Source organism: Melitaea cinxia, chromosome 7, assembly GCF_905220565.1.
Source record: "Melitaea cinxia chromosome 7, ilMelCinx1.1, whole genome shotgun sequence".
Taxonomy (NCBI): Eukaryota; Metazoa; Arthropoda; class Insecta; order Lepidoptera; family Nymphalidae; genus Melitaea; species Melitaea cinxia.
The window spans coordinates 16767991-16787943 of record NC_059400.1 but is presented as its reverse complement, the minus strand read 5'-3'; the positions used below and the strand labels follow the sequence as shown (position 1 = coordinate 16787943).

The 19953-nt window shown below is 30.8% G+C and overlaps 1 long non-coding RNA gene across 1 annotated transcript; it reads left to right on the top strand.

Moving 5' to 3' along the window:
- The first annotated feature begins 9251 nt into the window (after positions 1-9251).
- LOC123655040 lies at positions 9252-9445 on the top strand. Its single transcript, XR_006743307.1, has 2 exons — positions 9252-9343; positions 9387-9445. It is a non-coding gene; the product is annotated as an uncharacterized LOC123655040 (long non-coding RNA).
- Positions 9446-19953: the final 10508 nt, after the last annotated feature.

Sequence of the window (19953 nt, the reverse complement as noted above, 5' to 3'; positions counted from 1 at the left end):
TATCCTAAGACTGAACTTAATATTTGTATAATCTATATATTATTATTTTATATATATATAAATCTCATGGCACAATGTTTGTCCTTGCAAATCTCCGAAACTACTACACCGATTTTAATGAAATTTTGTACAAATTAAAATCTATGCTATATTTTATAGAGATTATTTACCGTGATATTTTTATTGAAAACTTTAAAAAATATGACGGTACAATGTTCGCCATGTCAGCTAGTATATGCTAAATGTTTACTTACCTTCCGATGACCGTGTATTGTATACACGTATATACGTATATATGCTATTTATTTATTATTATATAAAGAGTTAATTACCAATAAAAATATTTTTATACCCATGAAATATGAAATTTATAGTCAATTATTTCTTTATAATAGCTTTATTAGATTATATGTAAAATGGCGAGATTATGTGACTAACTCTGGTACATATAATTACCGCTACTTTGTTTATGTTCATAGTAAGAGATACGAAGTACAGACGACCTTCACCCATCTGCTTAATGGATGAAAAAGTTTTCATATTTATTTTCATGTATTAATCTCGGAAAGAGGTTGCCTAATAATTCCTGACCAATCTATATTATAAAATGCACCTATGAGTTTAAAGAATAAATTTAAATACCTACCTGTAGAAAATGCTAATGTTTGTTTGTCTATTGGTTTCCTGGCATATCTACTGGGTGGTAGATATAAACAGGTATATTAATATTTATTGATACTAGTTTTTTCAACCACTTGTTTAATAAATAAATCATACATCAAAATGAGAGCTATTTCATAGCATTTGGCTCCACACCTACTTTGTGTAATGCAATCACAGCGATTCGGTTCTCTTTATTACACCATTCCATTTTAATATCACAAAATATTTTATAATATATTGGCGCGAAAATGGGAAAACACAATGAACAATCATATAAAAATGCCAGATTCCAAATTCAAATGTAATATTTTGTTTATTTTTAATTTTAACAGTATTTATGGCCAGACTATTTATTATTTATACTAGTTACTTTCACTCACATCTTTGATAAATAAATCTTACATTAAAATAAGCGCTGTGTCATTTCAAATACGGTGACATAAGGTTGCCTGCTAAAAGTCTGATTGGAACGGTGGTTAGCAAATATAAAATGGCCTGGCCAGGAATTTTCCAGACAATTTTTTTGTGATTATCTTTAACATTCTAAAGAAGGTAATTATTTTTTATACATTAAGCAAATGGAGGTAGATCACGTCTAGTTCGGATCTCAGACTATAAGTAATAAAGTCATTAAATAAATATTACCCGTAACAACTAAGTATAAAATTTGACATAAATATCAAAAGCATTAAACTAAAAGTAATCGTTAACGACATAACTGACAATTCTTTCTGATTTAAGAAATTAATTATAAACGATTGTTAAGTATTAATCTTAAGTAACTTACGAAACGTAACTCTCTGTCTTTCTATCTTTACTAACTTATATCTCCCTCTCAACTACCGTTCGCCTCGCCCGATAACACTTCTCGTAACACTCTCGTCACGCATTCACCAGCGTACTCCCCAAATCAAGCGTGCAAAACAGCACTTTATTAACATACATTATTCGAACTATCTGAAAGAATGGCTAGTTAGCCCTTATAATTACAACATAAATATACATAGGTACATATTTATACAAGCAATATAGGTTACCGACAAAATAAAGAATAATATGTAGAATAATAGATAGTAACGTCGTTGCGAACGCTACGGTGCTCTGTAAACTCATCGTATTCATTAGTCGGGCAATTAATTATTTTTTGTTAATTCCCGGGCGACGTGCGACTCGCCACTGTTTATCTGCGACGCGTCACGCCACGCCCTGTTCTGTGTCAGTTTTGTCACGTTTACAATTAGACTGACAGCGAGGGAATTACCGCTTTATTATCGATTTATTTTAGTATTTTACTTACTACTTAAGTTATTTTAAACTGTAAAGCTGTAAAAACAGCGCTTTAGCGCTTTAACTACATTGTACCAATGTAAAATATACTGTTGATTGACTAAAGGCAGCTTTACTGCGCCATTATTAGTATGGGGTTTTAACCATGTATTTCTAATGTATGAAATTAAATATTACACAAAAAAGTGCTCAACTGTATACGTTGTATAAGAATTAAATTTACTGTTTAGTGTCTACTCAAATTTATGGTTTCAATTCGATCAGTTGACGCTTTAGTTTCAGACTTAAAACGCTAAGTTTCTAAGTACTAAGCTCTAACTTAAATATAAATTCTTTTATTTTCAGTATGATAGTTGTTTGTCTGTCAATATCTAAAGTTACAGTCTATAATCCTTTTTTTGTGTAAAATAAGTAATATAATACATAAAGTATATATTACTTATTTTACATATACATTACTTATATATATAAAGCTACTAATAGTCTAAAATTGTATATAACGTTAGTTACGTAACGGTAATTTTTTTTTAAATATCTACACAATACACACACGGTCGTCTATTCCTAAAGTAAGGCCGATTGGTACTGGTAGCTACACATATTTTTTTTTTCGATAAACATACTTATAAATAATACATATATGAATGTATAAATAAATATTTATATTACACCCAGACTCGGGGTAGAAATCGAACCCACAACCCTCTGAGCAGAAAGCAGGGTCACTACAAACTGCGCCAACGGACTAGTCAAATCTCTCGGGTAATCCTCTCGTTTATGTCAATCTTGTCACGTTCCCTCCATTTATCCACTTCATAGCTGTTATGTTTGGATAATAATTGTGTTTGCTCGCAAACGAAAAAAAAACCGACTTCAATTACATCGAAGAGTAATACAACGTAGATCGACGAAAAAATAGTAATACTTTGTTCGTATTCCATATAACGCGACATTATAAAATTGTAGAATTATATAATGTTCTACTGTTATTTCTAACATTTTGTTAGCGATTGTAGGTAGAAATTTCATAAAAGGCCCGTCGTCGATTCGCGCGAAGCGCTGACATCGCTTATTACGGCGGGTTTTTTAGTTGAAGCGGATTTATATTGAATTACGGTTTATGTCTTTTTTATTAAAAATATGTAATGTTCATGTTTTCACACAGCTCCGATGCACGACTGGAGTTTACCCCTTCAGATCAACTGTCTAAATAGGCACAAAAAGGCTTACTAGTCTAAGAAATATATTATTACTATATCAAATTGTAAATAAATGAATGCAATAACGCCATCTATCGGAACCTAATTGCGTTATTAGAAAACGTCTGAACGCCATCTCTAACAAGGTCATTCGTTCAGTAGATTTTACTGTTCAATTTTTTCATTCCGGGGCCTTAAATGAAAATCGATTCTTAAGAAGAAAACTCCAAAAACAGTCAAGTAAATACGCCATATCAGATATAGCTCAAAAAGTTCGAGTCAAATCCCAATTATATTTAAATGAGACCACATGACAAGCACCACCTATCGATTAAAAAAAGAATCATCGATATCGGTCCACCCAGTAAAATAGTAATGAGGTTAATATAACGTTGGTCGACGTAAAATAGCCAAGTAAATACCCAGTATTAGCGATAACTCAAAAATTAAAAGCTCAAATATATTAATAACGAATAAACTGCTACTCTCTACTCTAGTGGAATATTGTAATTTGATCGATAGTGAACGAAGTAATTTCATTACATTTTGATAGATGGCGTTGTGGCAAAGTATTGAACATGACCACAGTCGTCTTAACATCGTCATGTAAATACGTGTCATCAAAGATTACTCAAAAATCGCTCATTATATCTCAATCATATTTAAAACGGACGACATGACAAGTATTAGCTTTTGATTTATACAAAAAAGATCAAAATCAGTGCACCCAGTAAAAAGATATAACGTATAATACAACGTAGGGTGACGAAAAAACCGTCAAGTAAATACGCAATATTAGATATAACTCACAAATTACGAATCAAATCTCAATTAAATTTGAATGGGATCACGTGACGAATAGTAGCTTTTAATTTATATAAGAAACGTCAAAATCGGTGCACCCAGTAAAAAGTTATGAGGTATAATACAACGTAAGGTGACGAAAATAATGTCAAGTAAATACGCGTTATCAAAGATTAATCAAAAAGTAGTTATCAGAAATCGATAAAATTTATATGTGACCACATGATAAACATCAGCTTTCGATTAAAGTAAAAATTATCAAAATCGATACACCCAGTAAAAAGTTATTGCGGATTTTCAAGAGTTTCCCTCGATTTCTCTGGGATCCCATCATCAGATCCTGGTTTCCTTATCATGGTACCAAACTAAGGATATCCCCTTTCCAACAAAAAAAGAATTATCAAAATCGGTACACCCAGTAGAAAGTTATGTGGTATAATACAACGTAGGTCGACGAAAAAAGCGTCAAGTAAAAACGCATTATTAGATATAATTCGAAAAGTAGTTGTTAGATCTCAAATAAATTTAAATGGGACCAATCGGCACACACCACCTTTCGATTAAAACAAAATTTGTCGAAATCGGTCTACCTGGTCAAAAGTTCTGATGTAACATACATAAAAAAAAAAAAAAAAAAAAAAAAAAAAAAAAAAACATACAGTCGAATTGAGAACCTCCTCCTTTTTTGGAAGTCGGTTAAAAATAACCAAGTATAAAACGCAACGGTGAGTGTAATAAAAATAAAATTATAAAAATAAATAATAATAAAAGCTGACGTAAAAATTATTATGATTAATGTAAATTAATTTATAAGTCAACAAAATAAAATTATTAATCGTCGTACTCTCTCCGCGAATGTAACGATCACGCCACGTCACGTGTCACGCTGTTAATACACAAATTAATAGTAAGCATTTTACATACTTCACTCATTACTTGAAATTAATTTACATAATTATTATTTCTGTTCTAAATCCAGTATTTGATGTAGAAAATTAAAACAGGCATTGTTTAGTGTTTGCTTATTAAATGTTTGGTATTTTCTTTGTAATTAGTTTCAAGATTGGTGTGTGAAGTTGGAAATTTTGTTGAAATTGCATGCGTGATTTCAATTTTAAACTAGAATTGTTTTATCAAAGTCGGTTTACTACGCTATATATTTTCTTGACATTATATCAAAGATTTCAAAAGTTTCCATTGTAAGTTAAAAATGTATGCAAAATATTATCTTTTTTTTTCTGTTATATACATAATAATTTTTTGGCTGAGATTTCATTACTATAATTTTGTCTTTTTTATTAAAAAAAAAAAAAAAAAAACAAGTTCAAAATAAAATTAATATTCTCATTTTCTTTATAAAAAGCATTCGTAGAAAGAACTTGTGTTATTATAAAATATTTTATTATTACAGCATAAAGAAATTATATTTTTATTGATTTTTTTCAATTTTTTTTACAAAACTTTATTATTGTAATAGTAAACGATGGATACGAAGAATAATTACATTCTGATGTTTGACGAACAAATGTGTGAATTTTCATTTCCACTATTCAAATAATTTAAAAAATTTTAACAGATGTTTTCCAGTCAAAATTATTTACATAAAAAAACGATTTTCATTATGAGTTAAAAAGCATAATATTAGAAATCGAGAAATACTTAATTAAATACCTAACAAGTCAAATTATAAATAACCACTATAACCAAATAACCAACATTTAATTTCTCAATCCGAGCTTCACAGATTACCATTTAAACGTACCAATATATAACCAATAGAAAACTAAAAATCCATACCACCATGCCAATTAAAACACCATTAAAATTTATAATGTGAAATCTCGTCGAGATTGAATTTTTACTTCTTCATTAACTAGTTAATTTGACTAATGAGGAACCCTAGAAATATTTAATCTCCGATCAGCTTAGGGTCATAAAATTTTAATGAACCTAACTTAGGTATAATTAAGTAATATAATTGCAAATAACGATGCCTACAATGTTACGTTCGTGATCTTAACGATTAATAAAACAATTTCTGTTTAATAACTTTATTTCGAGCCGTTTATGTGCTTCCTGTGGACACGAAAACATGTCGGAAATTATTTAATCTTATTTACTGTTATGGGGCTTTGTATAGACCTATGCCTAGTTTTGTTAACTGTAATCTTTTGATGCTTAAAGCGAGTTGTAAAAATATTAATTTTATGGCGCGTTTGTACCGTATTGTTAGGGGGCATCCATTAATTACGTAAACTATTTTTCGGTCAGTTTAGATTCCTCCTCCCCCCACTCTTACGTTGACGCTGAATATAATAGAGATTGGCGGAAAATAATAAACTGTTCAAGTAAACTATGGTTAATTTATTTAAATTAAATAAAATTCAAATCAAAAACTAAATTATTTTAATAGCCGGGCAACATGAACGCTCAAAATATTTTTTTTTTTATTATTTGTAAAATTTTATATTTTTTTAATCAATCCAATAATAATTGGACAATTATATCCAGACGTAATTAATGTATGTCCCCTTACAGCGTCATAATCTCACTGCTGGACATGCGTCTGCTATCGAGGAGATGAAGAAGTTTTAGCTGTTAAAGAATATGAAAAATTTAAGATAGGTACACAACATACTAAAAGAAATTGTCTACATAATTTGGTATTGTCAAAATATGCTACCTTCTTTACAGTTTACTAGCTGTGCCCCGCGGCTTCACCAGCGTTTTTATGAAGAAAAAGTGAAATAAAATATCATTAAGGCTTCTTAGGTAGTTAGGTCCTACGTAATGTCAAAATCTACTGATTTGAAATCAAAATTATTTGTGTGTTACTTAACATTAGAGCGATCAAACATCAATGTTTTACAATTTATTTAATACTATTTTATATTTTAATACGCGCACGATGTTTTCGAATTATATTGTATATTTTTCTATGTGAACATGTTTTTTTTTTAAATATTAGTATTATAATTCTTTAATAAAGAGTCGGTAAAGATAGCGAAGATCTTATCATTGCGATGGCTCCTAAGTATCCTGAGTCAACTCTACTTCTAATAACTTTACAGGAAGTCGATAAGAAGAGCGTAAGGTTTATAATATTTCAAATGTTAACACAATCAAGAAAAAATAAATAATCATTTTGAATTTATATATTGATAGCCTTAAACTGTGTAAAATAAAATTCATATTATGTTATTAATTTATGAAATAATGTTTTTTTTTTTTCGTTATTTATAGGGATAATTTTATTTTTAGGATTTTTTTTAACATAGGTAGATAGGAAATGAAGTAAATGCTATTAATATTTTAAAAAATGAAATTATCGAAAATTGTTAGTTGACTTGATACTTAGGAGCCATTGATTGCTTAAACCGTTAAAAAATTCGTTCGCTAAAAAACCAAGAAAACAAACTCTTCGGCTTTATAATATTAGTATAAATAGCGTCTGTGCTAAACAAGAGATGTATACTTAAGAAAACTTACTAAAAAAACTTTCACCGTAATATTTTTGACCTGTAATAAAGTCACAGGAAATCGTTAACCAGTGTGTGTTTCCAATTACAGTCGAAATTACAATAATAAAAAAACACCCCCATAATAAATACAAAATTTACCAATTTTTCAAACCGCGCAACATCAAAAGATGTACGCTTAAAGTGACTGAACACATTCATTATGAAGAGTACCGTAGGGCGACCATCAGTCTCGGTCCCGGGGGATATCCCGGGGATCCCGGGATCGCGGGATAATTGTTACCTTATCCGGGATAGTCGTTAATCTTGTCGACGTTACATCTCTAATGGAGCGGTGATTTGTTACGATTCTAATTATAAAAGTGTTGTACCCCGAGTTTTCTCGTTAAGAGATTTATGCGTTTGTTGTGCACGAGTGCTTTTGATACTGTTGTTTAGTTTTTGTTTAACAGCGCTAGAACAATAACTAAAAATATGCCTGTTTCCTGTCATAGATATTCTTGGCATTTTAGATTGTTATTATAGTATCATAACACATTATTTAAGAAATAGTTATGATATACTATGTGGTTACGGCATTAAGAATATAGCAATCCATCATCCAACTACTGGCTTTGAAATACACAGGCCGAAGACGGCCAGAAGCGTCATCGATGAGACAAAGTCAGCCCTGCAGACACCAACCCGCCTGCCCAGCGTGGTGACTATGGGCAAAACACATGAGTTCACTCCATTTTTGTGCCAACTTGTGGAGGCCTATGACCAGTAGTGGATGAATAGTTATGATATGATATTAATATATTTGTATTAAATTCAAGAGATAAAAATATTAATGATTTCGAAATTTAGTGTGATATTATCGCAGACTCATAAGAACACTTGACACTAACAACAAGAAACTAGACACATGAATAAACACACTACAAAATCATACACATTTACACGGTTTTAAGTACCATGATCATAAGTGAGGTTTATGAATATTTATGCCTTTAACCGTACCGTTGATATATTAGAAAGTGTCAACATTCCTATAATTAACAATAATCATCCATCCTTTTCAATAAATATCATAAAAACATTACGCGATGAAAACATCAAAAGAAACATAAATAAAACAGGAATTCGAAGATGAAACATAACTTCATAAAATAATTTCCAGAACTGACGTTTTTATATCAAATACAAATTAAATACAATTTCTCATATAAATGACGCGAGGAATAATCTATCGAAATACATCTCCGAAGGCCGTTACGTTTATGTATTAAAAGAACAATGGCGAAAAAGTTGTTGATAGAATTCCTAAGCGTTTATAAATGTCTTAATGTCAAATGTAAATAAAATAATTTCTTACGTTTTTTCAATATATTTTTAAGATCTGTGTAAGTCTAGGAAAAATATCATTTTTAATGAAAAGAACATTTGATTATTGTAAAAATGATTTGACATGTCATTGGAATATGAGGTACCTAGCGATAGTTCCGTTGAATGTTGCCACATGGTAATAAATCTTCTCTTAGTAACATAAATGAACTTTTTGCCTTTAAATAAATAATACACTTTACACGTATTATATTGCATCAAGTTACACGATTTATATTGTATAAACCCGAAACATTGTTTTATTACAAAGAATAACGCGTTATTTATTTATTTACTAAGCCCAATTATTTCATAAATACAATAATAATTAGAGAATGGCAAAGGTAAAATAGTATGATAGCCATGACAACACTTGAAAATCATAACTGTCATAATTGAGCGAAGGACTAGAATCCAGCTTTTAATAAAATATATATAAAATAAAAATAATGTACCCGGTCGAGCAGGAATAGTAGAGTACTGTTGTAGTTGTTTAGTTGGAGGAAGGACTGTTGGATGTTGCGCGCATACAATGACTTTGGTATGGTACCTTGGTTGGGCGAGACATCAACAAAATATCACAGCACAGGCAGGGTTTCTGGGTGACATTGTTATTAGGGACGATGTAGAATATACGTAATAAGAAAATAATGTTGTTTTATTTTATAAACAGGCCTTTCTTCTATTAGAAAAAATGAGCAGATACTCTGACTGACTGTAGAGGACCACTGTCTTTATGCCACACATCTGTATATAAGTGGTTTCTAGAGTTTGCTTTTTAACCTAGAGGCCGCACTTTCATTTTTTGCAGTGAATAATCATTTTGTGTGCCATTGTAAACTGTTTCTTATTTGGTTAAGACCTTGCAGGCTGCTCATCTGATTATCTGATAAAAAAATGATCCCATGCTGCAAAGGGCACGATAAGTGGATGGTCCTGGTAATTATCTATGGTGATTATTATTAAAGAAAAATCCAATCAGAAGCGTGGTCTAGAAATTCTAAGAGCAGGGTTTATTAGATCTGTTGACATACAGCGCTCATGATTTAAGAAGATGAACATCATTGTCGATCATCGATTTTATATCACCTACTGCTAACGCTGATGTACCTATGTAGGAAATACCTAAGGACAGGTAACAAAGAAAATCCCCGAATATGAAATATTTTAGTCCTAAGGTTTAAAACAAGCGTCCAAGAAAAATATTATTCTTTATTTTATTTTTATTTTATACTTTATTGTACACCACAAATATATTACAAAAAAAGCATAAAGATAGTTACAGACAGTGAAGTACAATGGGCGGACTTATGGCTAATTAGCCATTTATTATTTTGCTGTAAGTGCGTCGATAGTCTAAATATATCTACTACAAGGTTTTGTAATCAATCTATCTAGTTATTAAAAATGTAGTTTCGGACTATATTTAACATATATTTGACTAAGTTTTTGATCAGGTACCAACAAGTTGTTGACACATAACCTCTAAATGTTCAACCTGGAATATCTTCAATTCATTACTTCTTTCGGTGGTGCTTCTTTAAGCAAAAGTGATTAGGAATTTAAGTACTATTTTACTACATATTTTTCATTAGTAGACGCTAAAAATTTATGCCAACAAAAATTTGTTAGGGGATCTGCCATTGTCCTTTATTCGTTCGAGCTGCCAACGAGTAATAAGAAAGAATAGTTTCCAGAAATAAAACACGAAACAAACACTCGAAATCGCTAGATCGTATTAATCCAACATTTCCTAAATTATGTGACAATAACATATTGTCTGAAGAGCCTAAGAGCGATTAACCTAGCTGAAGAATCTTTATTTATTAACGCATCGGCCAGATCCCAATCTTATATCGAAACACACGAAAATAACCCTAATTGACATGAATTTAGATGCAGAATCGCTTACAACTATATCCTCTAAGTCATCAAAAGCCATAGTCAATATTAACTTACATTTTTATAGCTAGCCGTCGGCAATATTTCAGGCTCAAAGCGCGTTATTGAAAACGTTTCAGTGTTCCTCGCGTCCCACAAACAACGTCTAACCGCTGATACATTAAGATATATGCGAGGCAATTAAGAGGCTGAAAAAAACTCAAACGACCGACTGAGCGTACAAATGTCGCGAACTATCATCGCATGGGAGCTGGGGGATCAAAAATAACGATTCTTTTTAAGTGTTGTACGTATTCAGAGCTGTGAATGTGTTTATATTCATATAAATACTACGCAAAAAAAAAACTACAATGCTTTATTGATAGATAAGTGAAAAAGGTCACCAACCCGCCTGCCCAGCGTGGAGACTATGGGCAACGCACATGAGTTCGTGCCATTTTTGGTACAAACTTATGAAGGCCTATGTCCAGCAGTGGACTGTAATAGGCTGAAATGATGATGATGAAGTGAAAAAACCTACAACAATGTTTTATTGATAAATAATATTTCATTGTTACAAAATGTACCAAAAAAGTACCTAATACGTAACAAAACGATTGTGCTTTAGACCACACGACTGAAGTAAAACTTCACAGTTAACACATCTTCACATTAACACTGTGTCTTAGATATACGAACCGTAATTGGCTATGAGAGAAAGAGAGAAAAAAATGTGTGCTCGCACCTCTCTCTCTTGCTCTGTTCGCGTCGCCCAATTACACTTTTCGTAACGTTCTCGTCACGCATTCTCCAGCTTACTCTCCAAGTCAAGCATGCCTAAAGAAGTCTTACTTCAAAAATACACAGTCTAATTTCATATCAAAAATAATAATCAATCCTAAAACAAACATTCCATTAATACTATTCATAAACGAATTAACAATACTTACTTAAAATTCTTCCCATCTTTTCAAACATAATACTAAATAACAACATAACTAAATCAGTGCAGCTCCATATAGTTCCACGCTAGTGCCGTGACATATCGACAAACAGATGGTCGGCGAGTACCGCGGCGTCAAAACATCGACTAATTTATGCCCTCCTTAACGCCCGTCCCACCTATTAGCTGCACACAGTATATTTCATGTGGTCACTAATGTCACCATTGTAATTAATGTGGACGGATAAATATTCGTCCAATTATAAATTTAAATTTGGCTTTGATATTAACAAACCGTTTGATTTGTTACAGTTTATTGCGTCCGATTTTTATAATTGTAATGTTGTTGAATTAATTAGAAAATTAAATGGTAAACGTAATGGTAACATGCTTGATTTTTTTTGATACATTAAATATGTGTTACAGAATTCATTTTACATCATAAGTACAAGTTTAAATAACTAAATTAATTAATTAAATTAATTAATTAATCACAAACAACATTAAATATATATTTGTGAAAAATAATCTTTTCAATTCTGCCGTAAGATACACGAAATACTTACTGATTTTAACATCAGTTTATACGTGTTTAAAATTTAAATATAGTTTCATCTGTCAATAGCAATCATTCTATCACACCCTTTTAATAATGTAAGAACTGGCGATATCCCATATCAAAGGCACGTCACTGTCACCCCAGTTTCCCCAGCTGAGTTATAGAATAAAGCTGCTTTTTATTTCTGGAGCTCATCGCCACTAACATCCCGACGGCTTTCATCTTGTAAATGTTATTAATCGACATGACTCCCGGACACGTTGGCGGTACAACACTACCATCTCACACAACGATCGCATCTCCTAAATTTATATACATTTCTCGCTTTTATATATTCTAATATTAGTGTGTGAAAATAAACAAGTAATGTATAACGTGTACTTAAAAATGGTATAGAATAGTATCGAGTTTCGTTATTGAATGTTTACGTTCGCATTGTTCGAACAATATGCAATCAGTCATGCTCGTACAAAAAGCTGAAACGGTATTGTATCTTTACAATACAAATAATAACTGTATAAAATATTGTTGATCTAGAATAATTACTGTAATTGTTATTACGACAATGATATTCGAGTTCGCTCGTATATTTTGTTATATAAATCTAATTTAATGATTTGGAAATTGTTAAATATGTTTATTTACGCGATCCGTGGAGAATACTTTGAAGTATAAAACGATAAATCTACGAAACGTCTTATGTAAATTAATTTATTTTCGTACCGTACATTAGTCACGGCAAATAAAATAAGTTAATGTGTACTGGTAATATAATTTATGGTCACAATTTCGTTAATATCACATCAAAAGCGGCAGCGGTTGTGACAAGTCTCCGCTCATTAACAGTAACATTGTAACAACCGTGACGCAGTGCCTGACGGTTATGACACTTCGTGACTTGACGTATATTCTCATTTGTAGGATAAGCCCCTTTTTCATATCATTTACGAACAAAATGCATATGTGTGTAATAGAAAAACAATATTGATGTGATTATTTAACTGTTTCTGTCGCTAACCTTTATAAAAGCCATAAACCTTATTTGATAGCAAATTATTTCAAAGATTAATAAAAATTACTATAATATTATAATTATTTAATGAAAAGTAAAAAATTCGAGTTAATGCTCACATTAAATAAAAAGAGTAACAATGTTATTATTTATTACTTAACATTTTATTGAAACTACAAAAGAACACGTAATTATTTTCAAACAAGTATAGATTACTTAATCAGAAAATCAAATTTACCTGTTTTTAAATATAATAATAAATAATAATAAATGTCTACACAATACACACACGGTCGTCTGTTCCTAAAGTAAGCAACTTAATGCTTGTGTTATAGGTAACAGCCGACTGGGATATAGCTACATATTTTTTTTTTTCGATAAACATACTTATAAATAATACATATATAAATATATAAATAAATATTTATATTACACCCAGACTCGGGGTGGGAATCGAACCCACAACCCTCGGAGCAGAAAGCAGGGTCACTACAAACTGCGCCAACGGGCTAGTCAAAAGTAGTATAATTTTTACTAAAATACTAAATATTAACCAATAATATCATCAACTTAACATAAATAGTTTTACTTACCCAGTTTTTTACATAAAACAAAAATTTCAACACAATACAACATTACAAACAAATTACACATAAGTATTCACTAGAATAAAACATCTAGCCAAACATGTCACGAACATTTAATTTACAAAATTACTAAGACATAAAACAAATAACTAATATACATATATATTACACATAAAATTACAAACCCACTTTTTATATAATATTAGTAATAAATAGCTTGAACTGAGGCAAATTGAATACAAATTAAATTTTATTTATCTCAGGCACACCGCATAACATTATTATAAACATAGTATTACGAATAAAATTACATTAACGATTAAAATTAAAACAAAATAAATTTAAATAAACAAATTCCATTCAACTGTGATTATATCTTAACTTCATATCAACTCCACGAAGCAAACTATTTCCTACTTACCTTACTGTACTCGCAACCGTATCGGGACCGAGCATCTGGCCCCGACGTGGAGTGGCGGCCCTAATTGACAGTAATCAATTCCGCGGCCCGCTTTCAATATTCCTTCATCTAGGATTTTTCTCTCTCGTTCGTTTTTACACCGACTCCCGTCTGAAATTTATCGCTCAATTAGTCTTGTTTAATAGCCGCCTGCCGCGTTGATGTCTACGTCTCGCGATTGACAGGGCTGCGGATCGGTCTGTTTTTTTTTTATTACTATTTATTTTATTGTATTATGAATAACTCATAAGTAAATGATTTAAAGATTCTGGGCTATTAATAATTTAGATTACGAAGTAAAATTGTGAGAAAGCTATGATTGTTATTAATGAATTTAAACTCAAAGCTATCTGAACTAAATTTATAGTAGTGACATGGATGGAGTGACTAAAAAATAACGAAGTAATTGTGTTTTCTCGCAAACGAAAAAAAACCTACATCAATACATCGACGAGTAATACAACGTAAGTAGACGAAAAAAATTAACAAACGCACGACGACTAGCGTCACTGCGATTTTCAAGGGTTTCCTTCGATTTCTCTGGGATTCCATCATCAGATCCTGGTTTCCTTATGATGGTACTACACTTGAGGTATTTCCTTTCCAATAAAAAAATAATTATTAAAATCGCTTCATAAATGACGAAGTTATCCCCGAACATACATTAAAAAAAAATTATATGCGGTCGAATTGAGTAACCTCCTCCTTTTTGAAGTCGATTAAAAAACCATTTACTTTTCTTATAATATTTTGCTATAAATTTTAATATTTTATATCGGTTATTTTATTATTAAATTGTATGGAAAAATCATCAAATCCAAGGAGACGTATAACGTAAGACGTATAACTACGTATTGTAGCTGATCCATTGACACATTTGGTCTTGCTTTTTTCTCCATTATCGTAATGAGTGTTTTATTTGTATTTTCGAAATGAGTGTACCTTTTTATAATACTGTGTGATATTAAATAATATAATCAAAATGTACATTAGAATCCTACCTTAGAGACAAATGTAGTAGTTCTTTTAATGTTTTTTATTTATTATTATTATTAAAAATTTATTTATTTCGACACAGACAGCCCTAAGTGCTCGGAAGACGCAGAGAAATAGGATTAAATTAATTGTCGCATCAGTCAGGAGGGCGTCGGGGTGTTTTTTATTAGTCGAGTGCTCCTCCGCCCGCCCGCCCCCGCCCGCGCGAGTAAATCACGATGCACCGTTGAAGGAGAAAGTTGGACGCGATACCTTTCGTATATAAAAAAATATATATTTAATACACTTGAGTTCAATGACCCTTGCAGTTAGCTTATTATCGTCATACGTATAGTAGAATAGTCTTAGTATTGCGTTATTTACGAATATACCTATGTTATTGAAACGTGTCATCTATTACAACTACGGATATATTGAGTAACCTTTATGTTTGAACGACTGAAACTGAAAGGATTCAGATGAATTTGCCACAAAGTTAAGTCTTGGATGGCATAGTTATTTATATTTTTTTGTCATTAATCTCCATAAAACAACGATTTTCGTGGGATAGATTTCATTGCGAACGAAGTCAGTAAGTATAAAAAAAGAACTTATAACTAAACTAACAAAAAACTACAAAACATAACTACAAAATCAGTGTTAAAAATATCAAAGATTCTTTTCAAAATATGGATAGACCATATAAGAATTACATTAAAATTTCAAAATAATATGATATGCATCACTGTCATAGTATCATGTAAATCATTGATATATTACATTAAACGAAAGGAAATCCGGTAATTAATATAATTAGTAGAAAGAAAACAAATAGAGAGAATATAAAAAAAATTAAACAAATATTTTTATATAAATTCAAAAGACTTTTATAATGTATTAATTAGTTAAATTTTATATTTATAGCGGAAGACGACATATTTTATAGGTCAATTAAAGTTATTTATGTAACGCGTTCAAGCAAATAATAATTTATAATTAGCTATGAAACACCTTGTCGGTTTCGAATTAAACAGTTGTTCGTATTAATAACGTTTAAATATGTACTAAATTATTATACTGGACACAAATATATACTGACGCAATTCGATAATTTATTACGATGAAGGTTATGTTAAAAAATTACCTGTTGGTAAAATCGATAAATATTTGATTTTTGATAAAATCAATTGTCAATATTTTATTACTTAGGTACCTTAATTTTTAAAAAACTTTAAAAAAGGAGGAGGTTGTCCATTCGACTATTTTTTTGTGTTGAATAATAATATAATATTTAATAATTATTTTTTGGCCTATCCCTAATAATACACATATCATTGAATATCAAAAATTAAACATTAATTAAAACAGAAATTAAATTTGGTCATGTTCAACGAAATCTTCGTGTGTATTTGTAAATTTATTAATGAATTACCATTAGCTACCTATAACCTACAATATGTAAATATTATTAACAATTTAATGATTCCACGTAAAGATATATTTAAATAAAAATAATTTAAAAAGATTTTGATTTCTGATATGATAATGTTATTACTGCTTCGCGGAAAGATTCTTCGAACGATATTATAAATCTTATCAATTTATGGTGTAAATGTAATAAATTAAAATATTAGAAACTAGACTGTTTTAGCGACAAAGACCTCAATCTTTTATCGTAGCTATAAAACCGTAATTTTTATTTATCATCAAATACGATAAGGATATTTGAAAACGGACAATAAATCGATAAGTGCCTTATTATCGAAAATATAGATTAAAAAAAATATAGTTATAAATATTAGATTAAACTATAAAATCCTTTCGAAATATCTATGATGTATCAAATAGTGTACAATTTTTTTTCCTTAATTTGGTTAGAATTAATTTTATTAAAAATATTTATAACAACGTTCATACGAGACAAATAAGATAATCTTTACAATTAATTTCGATACGTCATAGTCAGAGTGAATATTTTAACCATTTTAACCACATTTCAAATATAAAGAATAGTTTTTTTTTATACCACATCCACAGTCGATATTTCGTAGCTGAGCAACTCACCCGCCCGATTTGTTCACGCTTTGATCTCTGACTCGATTTATCGAGATTATTTTTAACGTCGATCGGCCATCACTATCCGACGAACGCTCGCACAGATTTGCCGTAATTTATTGTTGACCGTGTTTTAGCACAACCACGGATATGTTTGCCGGATATTTTTATTTTGTTTTAAAAATTTAATATATCGTTATATTGTAAAAAATGTAACGGAATCGATTTGACAATAATGTATAACTGTATGTCACTCATTTATTTACGAAATTAATTATCACGTAAAAGTTTTATGTTTCTGTTTTTAGTAATATAATTAAGAAAGATTATAAATGCATTATAAAAACTGTTATAAATGGCTAATATTAGCTGTGTGGTTACGGCAGTACAGAATATAGCCACTCTTCCAGTGAGTGTCGTAAGAGGCGACTAAGGGATAACACAGTTCCACTACCACCTTGGAACTTAAAAAGTCGACCGATGGCGGGATAACCATCCAACTGCTAGCTTTAAAATACACACGACGGGCAGCAGCGTCTTCGGTGCGACAAAGCTAGCCCTGCCGTCACCAACCCACCCGCCCAGCGTGGTAACTATGAGCAACACACATGAGTTCACGCCATTTTTGGCGCGAACTTGTGAAGACCTATGTCCAGCAGTGGACTGCGATAGGCTGAAATGATGAAATGGAATAATTACATATGCGATTGCGATTACGATTTTATAAATGACATTGATTAACCTTTTAGTATTATTTATTATTTCTTTGAAAAATTTTGTAGTTATAAACTTTTAAATTAACATCAAATAGTAACAGGCAAGGCTTTCCGAGTGAATCTTGCTCTGAGGTTGCAAGATAAATTTAAAGTCTTACCAAAGCATATGTACAAAGTTTATGACACGTCTGTGTAAACTCTTTACATATAACCTAAAGACTATCTGCCAATAAATTAAAAAAACAAACAAACAAACATGTCATATGTATCGTATATATTACGAGTATATATTTAATATATTTATAACAGGAAGTAGCTGTCAGTGTCGAACCATCCTAAGGAATCTAGACAATTTTAGAAATGCTGGTCTGAAGTTAAACTAATGTAGTACAAATGGCATATGCAACTAAAAGCCTGTCAATGTTGTGAAATATAATAAGAAACCTAATGACTATAATTAATTAACCGACTTCAAAAAAGGAGAAGGTTTCTCAATTCACCTGTAGTTTGTTGTGTGGCTCGTAGCTTTTTACTAGATGTACCGATTTTGATGATTCATTTTTTAGTCGACGACTGTTGCTTCGCATCTGGTCTAATTTCAATTTGAGCGAGATCTGAGTAATTTTTGAATTGTATTTATCGTTTACTATATGTAAATTCAAGTCTGTTTTTCTTATAATAAACACAATATTTACACGAAAGCCTTGCGTCCAGAGACGCGGGTAAAACCTAGTATATACATAAATCAATGCTTCCTTGACTCAGTTAGTATTGTCGCGCTGTGTACAGCGCATAGCAATGAGCTATCTCTTGGAATCTATCACGCGCTCAAGGCTCAGAGCGATCACGATTTCGTGATTACCATATATCTTAATCGACTTTAAAAGAGGTCGTTCTGTGTTTGAATGTATGTCTTTTGTATGTTTTATTTTATTTGTGTCAAATGTAAAGGAATTTTTATAGCTGGTTTCTAAGATGTCGCATGTATGTACATATTATATGTTACACTAATTGTTAGACGACCTGGTAAATTTAGACCGCATTTGCGAGTAGTATTAATGCATACAAACAAAAATATTACTTTGTAGAGTAACAAAATTAGTAAAATTAAATACAACTGAAAACCATTAAGCCCGAGAATAATAATAATAACAATAAAATTATATTCATAAGGAAGATTCGTAGTGTTTTAATTGTTTTTTGTTACTGAAAAGCTTCCCCTACACCTAGAAACAAAAAAAAATATCAACGATAAAAAAAATTAAAATCAACTTTTGTAACTGCAAGCGCTTCAAGCATTCAAAAGGAGGAAATGTATGAGAGCATATAAAGCGCTTCTTAACAAAAATTATCGATTCGATATTTAAAATTATTTGGCGTTAAAAACAGCAGCAGCAACAGTCTAAAAAAAAACAAATAAAAAAATTAACAATTATAAAAGAAATTATTTTAAATTTCGAATACAAATATAGGTTCTGTGGAAAGTTTTCCTCTAAATATTATCAATTCAGCCAGTAACATTGTAACACGCGTTTGTATTAAGGCCCGTCCATACTATAATGATTTCCCGTTCCCATTGCGAGATGCTCGTATATAACCACATCACGCAATGATTTGCAGACTGACAACCGATACACACGGACAAACTAAATGTACAGCTTTTTTAGCCAACTAATATATTTTGAATGATTAAAAATTAAGAGATAGACAATTTCCTTGCCAAGATTATCTTCATCAGATGATAATTCGATCTTTTATCGGATTATGATAATAATAGATGCTTTACGTGCTCTCCGAGACACGGTGGCATAACCTACAAGAACAAGGTGAAATATTTAGATCGGCTTCCATTACGGCACCCTATCTTACCTACAGTTGAATGTATAAGCTTTATAAAACTAAGCAGTTCAAATGACTTACACATAAAATAAGAAATCAGAAAAGTTAATATAAATATTATAATAATAA